The following is an 8,123-nucleotide window of genomic DNA, read 5'->3' as shown; positions in this document are numbered from 1 at the left end:
CACGCACACACGCACACACACACGCACACACGCACACGCACGCACACGCACGCACACGCGCACACGCACGCACACACGCACGCACACACGCACACACGCACACACACGCACGCACGCACGCACACACACACACACACGCACGCACGCACGCACACTCTCACACACACACACACACACACACACGCACACCGTCAGACTGGGTGTCTGGCTCCAGCAGATGACAGGCTGGACAGGAGCAGCTCCCCATCTCTCGCCATATTAGAGTGACACATGGAAACGAGGCTCCCTGGGTGTTTGATGCAGCCCTCTGAACTCTGGCTGAACCTCAGCCTCTGACATTTTCCAACATGTCAGGTCTGATTTGAGTGTATGAACTCCTAATAGTCACACACAGTTAATCCATATGATTCCCCTCTCCTATAGAGCACAGAATGAATTTCCAAGTGAAATATCCATCATCCAGCATGATATTTAAAAGCATTTCTCTCATAACAGCTTGTTTTCATACAATTTAAACCACCGTCCTTCACCCTAAAAAATTATTCAGGGGCTTAGTAAATATCATTATAATTCTAAGTTAGATGACCTTGATTAAATCTTTGAAAATCACAAAAGTGTTATCTTGAGTTGAAAATACTGAAAAGAATGCTTAAATTTTCAACACCAGTTTTTGAGTTGAACTGAGCTCTTTTGTTCAAGTTTATTTAAAAGAAAAAATTCTGTATTTGAAACACAGGGTGCATTATTTAAATCTACTCAATATATCTCATAGAAAGTACTCATAATAACTGAGACACTGGTATTCATACTTATCATTGTCTTTAACTTTAATTATTAATGGTTCAAAAATCAATATAATTTTGTCCCCCAATACTAACTTAAAACTTTGAGTAAGACTAATGACCTTTGGCATGTACCGCACGCGAGGAGCATGGCCTCATGGGAGATTTTCTGCACGTTGAACGAGACAGACACACATCCACTGCAGACTTGGTAACGTTTTCAGGTAAGTGACCAATTCTTACATTAGCTGTCTTTATCCACACCGTTCTTTTATAACATGTTCTGAAGAAAGCGTTTGTCATGGTGGCTCACTTTTCGCAGCGTGTTTGTGCACGTTAATTTAAGTTTTCAACCCGTCTTCCAGTCAAGGCGGCGGGAAACCGCGCCCTTTTATCCTTTTACGTTCTGAGTCGCTATCTGCGTTCCGGGTAATTTGACCGGAATGTCCCGGTACCAGCGACCTGACCGTTTAATCGGGGGCATTTTAGGAACCACGTGAAAGCAGGTGTGCTCAGACATTTCTAGAAAATGGCCCTGTTGAGTCGCGGTGCGGGAGCTGCGGTAGTCACGCGGCCTGACTCACTCTGTCAGGTTGTTCAGGAGGAGATGAACAGACGTCATCAATGGCTTTGGTAACTAAGAAGACCTGCCCGCGGAACAGTTCATAGCAGTAACCATGCTGCTTAGGCTTTCTTGTTCTATGTGGGGTCTTTCAGAGCATATAAGACGCTGCTTTCAGCTTTGTCCCGAACAGGGCCAGTTTTTGAGAGAACGCTGACAGGACCGCCCGGGTCAGCAGATTACCTCATCCAGGGCCGGTCCAAAGTACTATGGGGCCTTAAGTAAATTTAGACTGGGGGCCCTACTTCCTTTCAGATCCCAGAAAATAATGAAAAAAAAAAGCTTTGGTCCTTTTGGTCAAGCCAAAAGTACCATCATTTCCAGTATAGTTAGTATATAGTTAGTATAGTATAGTTCCAGAAACACTCAGTTTATTTAAATCCAGGTTGAAGACTCACCTATTCTCTGCTGCATTTGAATAAAGCACCAAATCCACACTTTTAAGCTTACATTTCAAAACTTACATTTAACTACTGATTTTATCTACTGTTGTGATTTTGTTTTGATTTTATATACTGTTTTGTTTGTTAGTTAGTTTGTTTGCTTGCTTTAATCAATTTTAAATCATGCTTTTTATTTGTTTTTGTTTCTCTGTAAAGCACTTCGAATCACCTTGTTGTTGAATTGTGCTATACAAATAAATTTGCCTTGCCTTGCCTAGTTACTCCCAATTTACATAAATAAATGTTTATTTCAATCCAAGCTAAACTTTCTTATAAGAGATTGGTGTTATGGCAGATTACTCAGTGACATGTTTTGTAATGATAAAGTTTTGATTTGTATTTTTTCAGCACCATCTTCACCACCAGGAAAAAAATCTGCATCAACTACAAAGTAAAGCAGGTAATTTTACTCAGAGGACTTGATGCGTTAAATTTTGGAAGGATATGATATTGTTTTATACAAGCTGAGTAGTGGATGGTGATACCACCTAAATATTTATACTGGTTTTGTGGTGGGTTATTTTAGTCATACAAATGCCAAATCTAAATTTTGAGAATTTTTCAGTTCGGTAAATATATTGATGAGTTCATGGCCTGTCATCCAGTGTCACCATGAGTATAGGCGCAGCCCTTTAAGGGGGTATTCCCCTTGTGCGCGCAGCACTGAAGTATTTTAGTCCACGCCCACCTGCTGTGTGGGCCTCACCCTGGTCTAGTATAAGTTACGGTGAGACCAGGAAATCGGCTCTACCGTTTTTCTTCAGCCAGCCAGAAGATGTCCAGCGAGACCATCCGTCTGTGTCCATCCTGCCAGACCGGCTACATCATGTCGTATGACCGACATGCCGTCTGCGTGGGCTGCCTCGGTCCTCACCATGCGGACCTCGCCCTCACACCTTAATCCTATTGCTGCTCCTGTTAGCTCCTCCCGCCAGAGGAAAAGCAGCGGAGGTCAGCCTTTTTCAAGGCTGATGCTGAGGAGGCGTTCCCACTAAGAGAGGCACTCGCTGGAAGAAGCCATCGAGTTCTTCGATGGTGGGCCGGAATTGGATGATTCCACCCACCGTGAGGAAAACGGCAGTGGTGGCAGCTCCACTGCCTCCCAGCTGGGCAGCCTGGTGACAGAAGGGTGGATGAGCGGACGCTCATCCACCCCTGGCCTTCACATGTCGGCAAGGACGCCGCTCCCAGTTGTTGGTGCGCTGCTCCTGGATCTGCCTGGCATCATCCAGGAGGCAGCTGGTGAGAAGGAACTTCCCGTCCCTCAGCCTGCTCCACCCCCATCTGATGATCTGGCGGGAAGGTATGGCTCCACTCACTCTCGTTGCCCAGATCCCATCTGGCCTCAGTTCCCAGGGATGATGACCAACCTCTCTGAGGCAGCAGCAGAGCCAGCGAAGATTAGAGCGCCGGTCTCTACCTAGGGCTTCACAGAGGGCTTCACAGACCGGAGTTTTCCGCCTGTTCCCCCTCTGGAGCCGAGCCTCGCTTCAGTTTTCGGCACCAAAATGACCAAGGTCGTTGGACAGCGACCGGCCCATCCCGCCAAACTTGACCAGCTGATAGCAAGGTTCACTGATCGCGCACATCAATGCACTGTTCAGTCAGCTGCAGTGACTAACAACACTGATTTGCTAGCGTTTGTCATCTCCAGGAAGGTGGAGGAAGCAGAGCTGCCAGAGGAGCTGAAAGGCTTTCTCTGTAAAGCCGCTGACACGATTCTGAATATGTGCGCCACTTCAGCGGTGTGTTCCTCTCGCATCGCTGCCTGGCAGACGATGGTTCAGAGGGCAACCTGGCTCCGCCTCTTCCCTCTAAGATTATACAATCTCACAGGGAAATAGTGCAAGCAATTCATAACATAAAATTTAGAAGCTTAGTGGAAGATAATACTTTATGTAATACTGCGCACTGAAACCACCAAAGTCCTCTTCTCCAGTGTCGGAAACGAACAGGCTCAGGATGGCTTCGTCATCCACTCTCCGCTTCTCTCCTTCGTTGTCACTTTCAAAACCAAAGAAATCCTCATTGTCAGTGTCAGAGTCGAACACCCTCAGAAGGGCCGTGGCGGTGTCCTCCTCTCCATCATGCAACAGTCCAGCCCTTCAAATCCGTTGGTGATCGTGGATGTTTTCACACTGGACATGTGACCAACATACCACTCTTGAACCCCGATACTGTGTGTCTGATCACATGCCCTTCCGCCAGGCAACAGCGGAACAAACAAAACAAATCTTACGATATGACAAAAATCATGGACAATCCATAGAAAAGCCGCGCCTGACTAAAAGCCGCAGGGTTCAAAGCTGGTGCAAAAAGTAGCGGCTCATAGCCCGACAATTACGGTAGTTTATTTTAGCTTGTGAGATCATAGAAAAGTTTTAAGATACTGTTCTAAAGAAAAAAAAACACTTCAAAGCATACAAAAGAATAGCATTTGCATTTGCTATTGCTATAAGATTTTGGAGCACAGTGTCTACATATTATGAGTACCGGTGATGTCATACAAATGAAACTTTTTGTTTCAATGTTTGGAAATATGTGAGCTTAAAACAGTTGTTTCTCTTTTTAAAGGACGGTGCTGATGCTGTCTTTGTTGAAGAGGCTTTGGCTGAGGAGGTGATGAAGATTTACCTGCTGCAGAATCAAGACAGGTCAGGCGAACCTACTGATGTGGGTATTGTTATTGAAGGCGTTACTGTTCTGGGCAAACTTGGGAATTTGAGCAAAGCCTGTTGCTATCTTTTGGGACTGTGCTATGCTCTGGATCTGAAATACCCCAAGAATTTCAAATGCACATTTGAAGCATTTCGAAAAGTGTTCATGGAGCTGGATCCAGGAAACCTTTCTGTCAAGGTTCAAAGACTGAAAAATGACCTCTGTTCATTGTAGACAAAATTTCACAGGGCTGTTCTTAAAGTGTTAGACTTGTTAAGTGACATGTAATGCTCATCAAAAGGTTCAGTTGCGACATTACATTGTTTTGACATTCCTGTTCATAAATAATGTTTGTACCATAAACTGTGTTTTTGTATTAACTTTCCAGATTCACATTAAGGTGTAAATGGGAGAGTATCATTATGGATGTTTTTTGGTCACTCTTTAGTTATAATCTTCCCAATTTTTTGGAATCAAAATAAGATGTTCAAAAACTATGTCACAGTGCAAATGTTTTTTTTTTTCACGATTTATATCTTTTTGGGATCTTAATTTTATTTTTGTCATTTGACCTTTTCTGAAAAGGTAAAGCACTGCGTTCACTTGAGCCACTTTTATTCTTTGTATGGCAGGTACATTTTTCTTGTTGTTAGCATCAATATGCCAGTTTTACAGAGTTTTATCAAGCATGCCAATTTGGATGCAATTTTATTATATAAGGCTGTTGTGACTGAAATTTTATCCAAGTTTTATCCACTGAATGTAGAACAGATTTCAGCTCACTGTGTTCAGAGAAGGAATCTGCTAAATGTGTGATTCACAAAAAAGCTGTTTAAAATAAATCATTGTGAACAATGTTGAATTGACGTGGTTCTTTTTTCCTGTGTGTGTGTGTATAAATAAAATAAACACTTAATTGTAATTAACGTTTTTGCTTAAATTAACTTAAAAATATTAAGTAAATTGCACCATTATTTAAAAACAAATAATTGTAATGGTGTAGGTTAAATGTGCCAAGCCTTTCAGCATTTCCTAATTAATATTTTATGTAGTTTGAACTTTTGGTTACTGTTGTTTTAACTTAGATTTTCAATTGTATTTACTCAATTTTGTATGTTACTGTAACATCTTTAATTGTTCATAACAACTTATTCCATTTTAGTTGGATTTACTCAATTAATAAGGTTTATTTAAGAGATGTGATTGTTTTTGCATTTACTCATTATTTTTGAGTGTAAAAGTGTTGCACCAAAATATTTAAGTAATTATCAGTTTTAGTTCTTAGAGTGTTTGTTTTAACTTATACTGGTCTTCTTAACTTTGGATTACTTTGTGTTTGATCGACAAAGTAATGTTTTAAATGACTAGCATTTTGAAATAAAAATTGTAAATGTAGTAAATAAAATAAAATTCAAATTTTATTTGTCACGTACACAGTCATACACAGTACGATATGCAGTGAAATGCTTAGACAATTGCTCGTGACCTAAAGAAAAAAAGAAAAGGCTATGAATAAGATAGGAAATAAATATGAAAATTAAAAAGGGTAAATTTAACTAGGAAGGAATAAAATAAAATATAAAAATTAAAGTTAAAAATGAAATAACTGTACAACACAAATTAGAATGATGGGTAAATTTAGCTGGGAAAGAATAAGATAAAATATATAAATTAAAGTTGAAAATAAAATAACTGTACAACAAAATACACAATATAGAACTATATAAGAATGTATGAAGAAATATAAATAAATACACAATAACAGCAGCTGTACAAGTATTGACTGGAAATGAAGAATGTAGTGACCAGTGTTGTGCAATCCACATTATGTCTTGTGCAGTGCAAATATGCTTAAAGTGATTTAAGTAATGAAGTGAAAACAAAGTCCAGAATGTCCAGTGTGTGTAAGAACTGTATGTGTGGGTCAGTACTGTGTGGTGGTGTGATTGAGAGACCGTATCGCCTGCGGGAAGAAGCTCCTCCTCAGTCTCTCTGTGTTGGTCTTCAGGGAGCGGAATCGCTTTCCTGACCTCAACAGAGAGAACAGTCTGTTGTTGGGATGGCTGAGGTCCTTCACGATCTTCCTGGCCTTGGTCCAGCACCGCCTGCTGTAGATTGAGTGCAGGTCAGGGAGCTCGGAGCGGATGGTGCGCTCAGCTGACCGCACAACCCTCTGTAGAGCTCGTCTGTCCTGCATGGTGCTGTTCCCGAACCAGGTTAAGATGTTTCCCGCCAGGATGCTCTCTATGGTGCACGAGTAAAAGTTCCTGAGCACCTTGGAGGGCAGTTGGAAGTCTCTCAAGCGTCTGAGGTGGTAGAGACGCTGACGGGCCTTTTTCACCACGGTGTTGATGTGACAGGACCATGACAGGTCCTGCGTGATGTGAACTCCGAGGTATTTGAAGCTGTCCACTCTCTCCACTGGGCACTCGTTGATGACGGGGGTCTGGTAGTTCCTCTCCTGCTTAGTGCTGAAGTCCACTATCAGCTCCTTTGTCTTACTGACGTTTAGAAGGAGGTTGTTCCTCTGGCACCAGTTCTCCAGATTCCTAATCTCCTTCAGGTAGGCCGTCTCGTTATCAGAGATCAGGCCCACCACGACGGTGTCGTCAGCAAACTTGATGATGGTGGTGGAGCTGGTAGTGGCCACACAGTCATATGTGTACAAAGAGTACAGCAGGGGGCTCAGAACACACCCCTGGGGGGCTCCAGTGCTGAGAGTGGTGGAGGCTGAGACATGTCCGCCCATCCTTACTGCCTGTGGTCTGCCAGTTAGGAAGTTGGAGATCCACTGACACATAGATGAGCTGAGTCCCAGATGCTCCAGCTTGGTGGTGAGTGTGGAGGGAATTATGGTATTAAATGCAGAGCTGTAGTCTATGAAGAGCATTTTAACATAATTCCCCCTTCTAGTGTCCAAGTGAGTGAGTGATGTGTGGAGGAGATGAGAGATGTCATCGTCTGTGGAACGATTTGGACGGTAAGCGAACTGTAGTGGGTCCAGTGTGTCTGGTAGTGAAGAAATGATGAAGTCTCTGACCAGGCGTTCAAAACACTTCATCACTACTGAGGTGAGGGCTACAGGGCGATAGTCATTGAGAGAAGCAGGGTGGGGTTTCTTCGGGACAGGAACAATGATGGACTCTTTGAAGCATGTGGGGATCACCGACTGAGATAAAGAGATGTTGAATATCTCCGTGAACACAGGAGCTAGCTGGTATGCGCAGTCTCTGAGGACCTGTCTGGTCCTGCTGCTTTCCTGGTGTTCACTCTCTTGAAGGCTCTCCTTACTTCATGCTCGGAGATGACGAGCACGTTTCCGGTGCTGGCAGTATCTTCCTGTCTGCAGCCGTTATATATAGAATTACCCATCATATATTCATTTAACTCAATAAACCAAAGCAAGTTATGTTGCTATGTAACTCAAAGTCCCTGTTCAAAGACCATGGTGTTTAGGGGAATTTTGATGATAAGAAGATGATGACGTGTAAAAACATAACTTTAAAACAAAAACTCAAAAATGTTGTATGTTGTATGTTCAAATGAAATATTACAATTTTATGTTTTTATAATCCACAAACACTGTTTCAAAGACCTGCTGAGATTAAAAGCTTGAAT

General features: G+C 42.5%; 1 long non-coding RNA gene across 1 annotated transcript; it reads left to right on the top strand.

Moving 5' to 3' along the window:
• Positions 1–537: 537 nt before the first annotated feature.
• Positions 538–5,360, top strand: LOC146650381 (uncharacterized). Its single transcript, XR_014908018.1, has 3 exons — positions 538–1,006; positions 2,196–2,247; positions 4,422–5,360. It is a non-coding gene; the product is annotated as an uncharacterized LOC146650381 (long non-coding RNA).
• The last annotated feature ends 2,763 nt before the right edge of the window (positions 5,361–8,123 follow it).

Source organism: Rhamphochromis longiceps, linkage group LG16 (assembly GCF_057381845.1).
Source record: "Rhamphochromis longiceps isolate RC_006_pf linkage group LG16, R_longiceps_female_GT1.1, whole genome shotgun sequence".
NCBI classification, from domain to species: Eukaryota; Metazoa; Chordata; class Actinopteri; order Cichliformes; family Cichlidae; genus Rhamphochromis; species Rhamphochromis longiceps.
The sequence above is the reverse complement of the archived record's forward strand: the minus strand, read 5'-3'. Positions and strand labels throughout refer to the sequence as shown.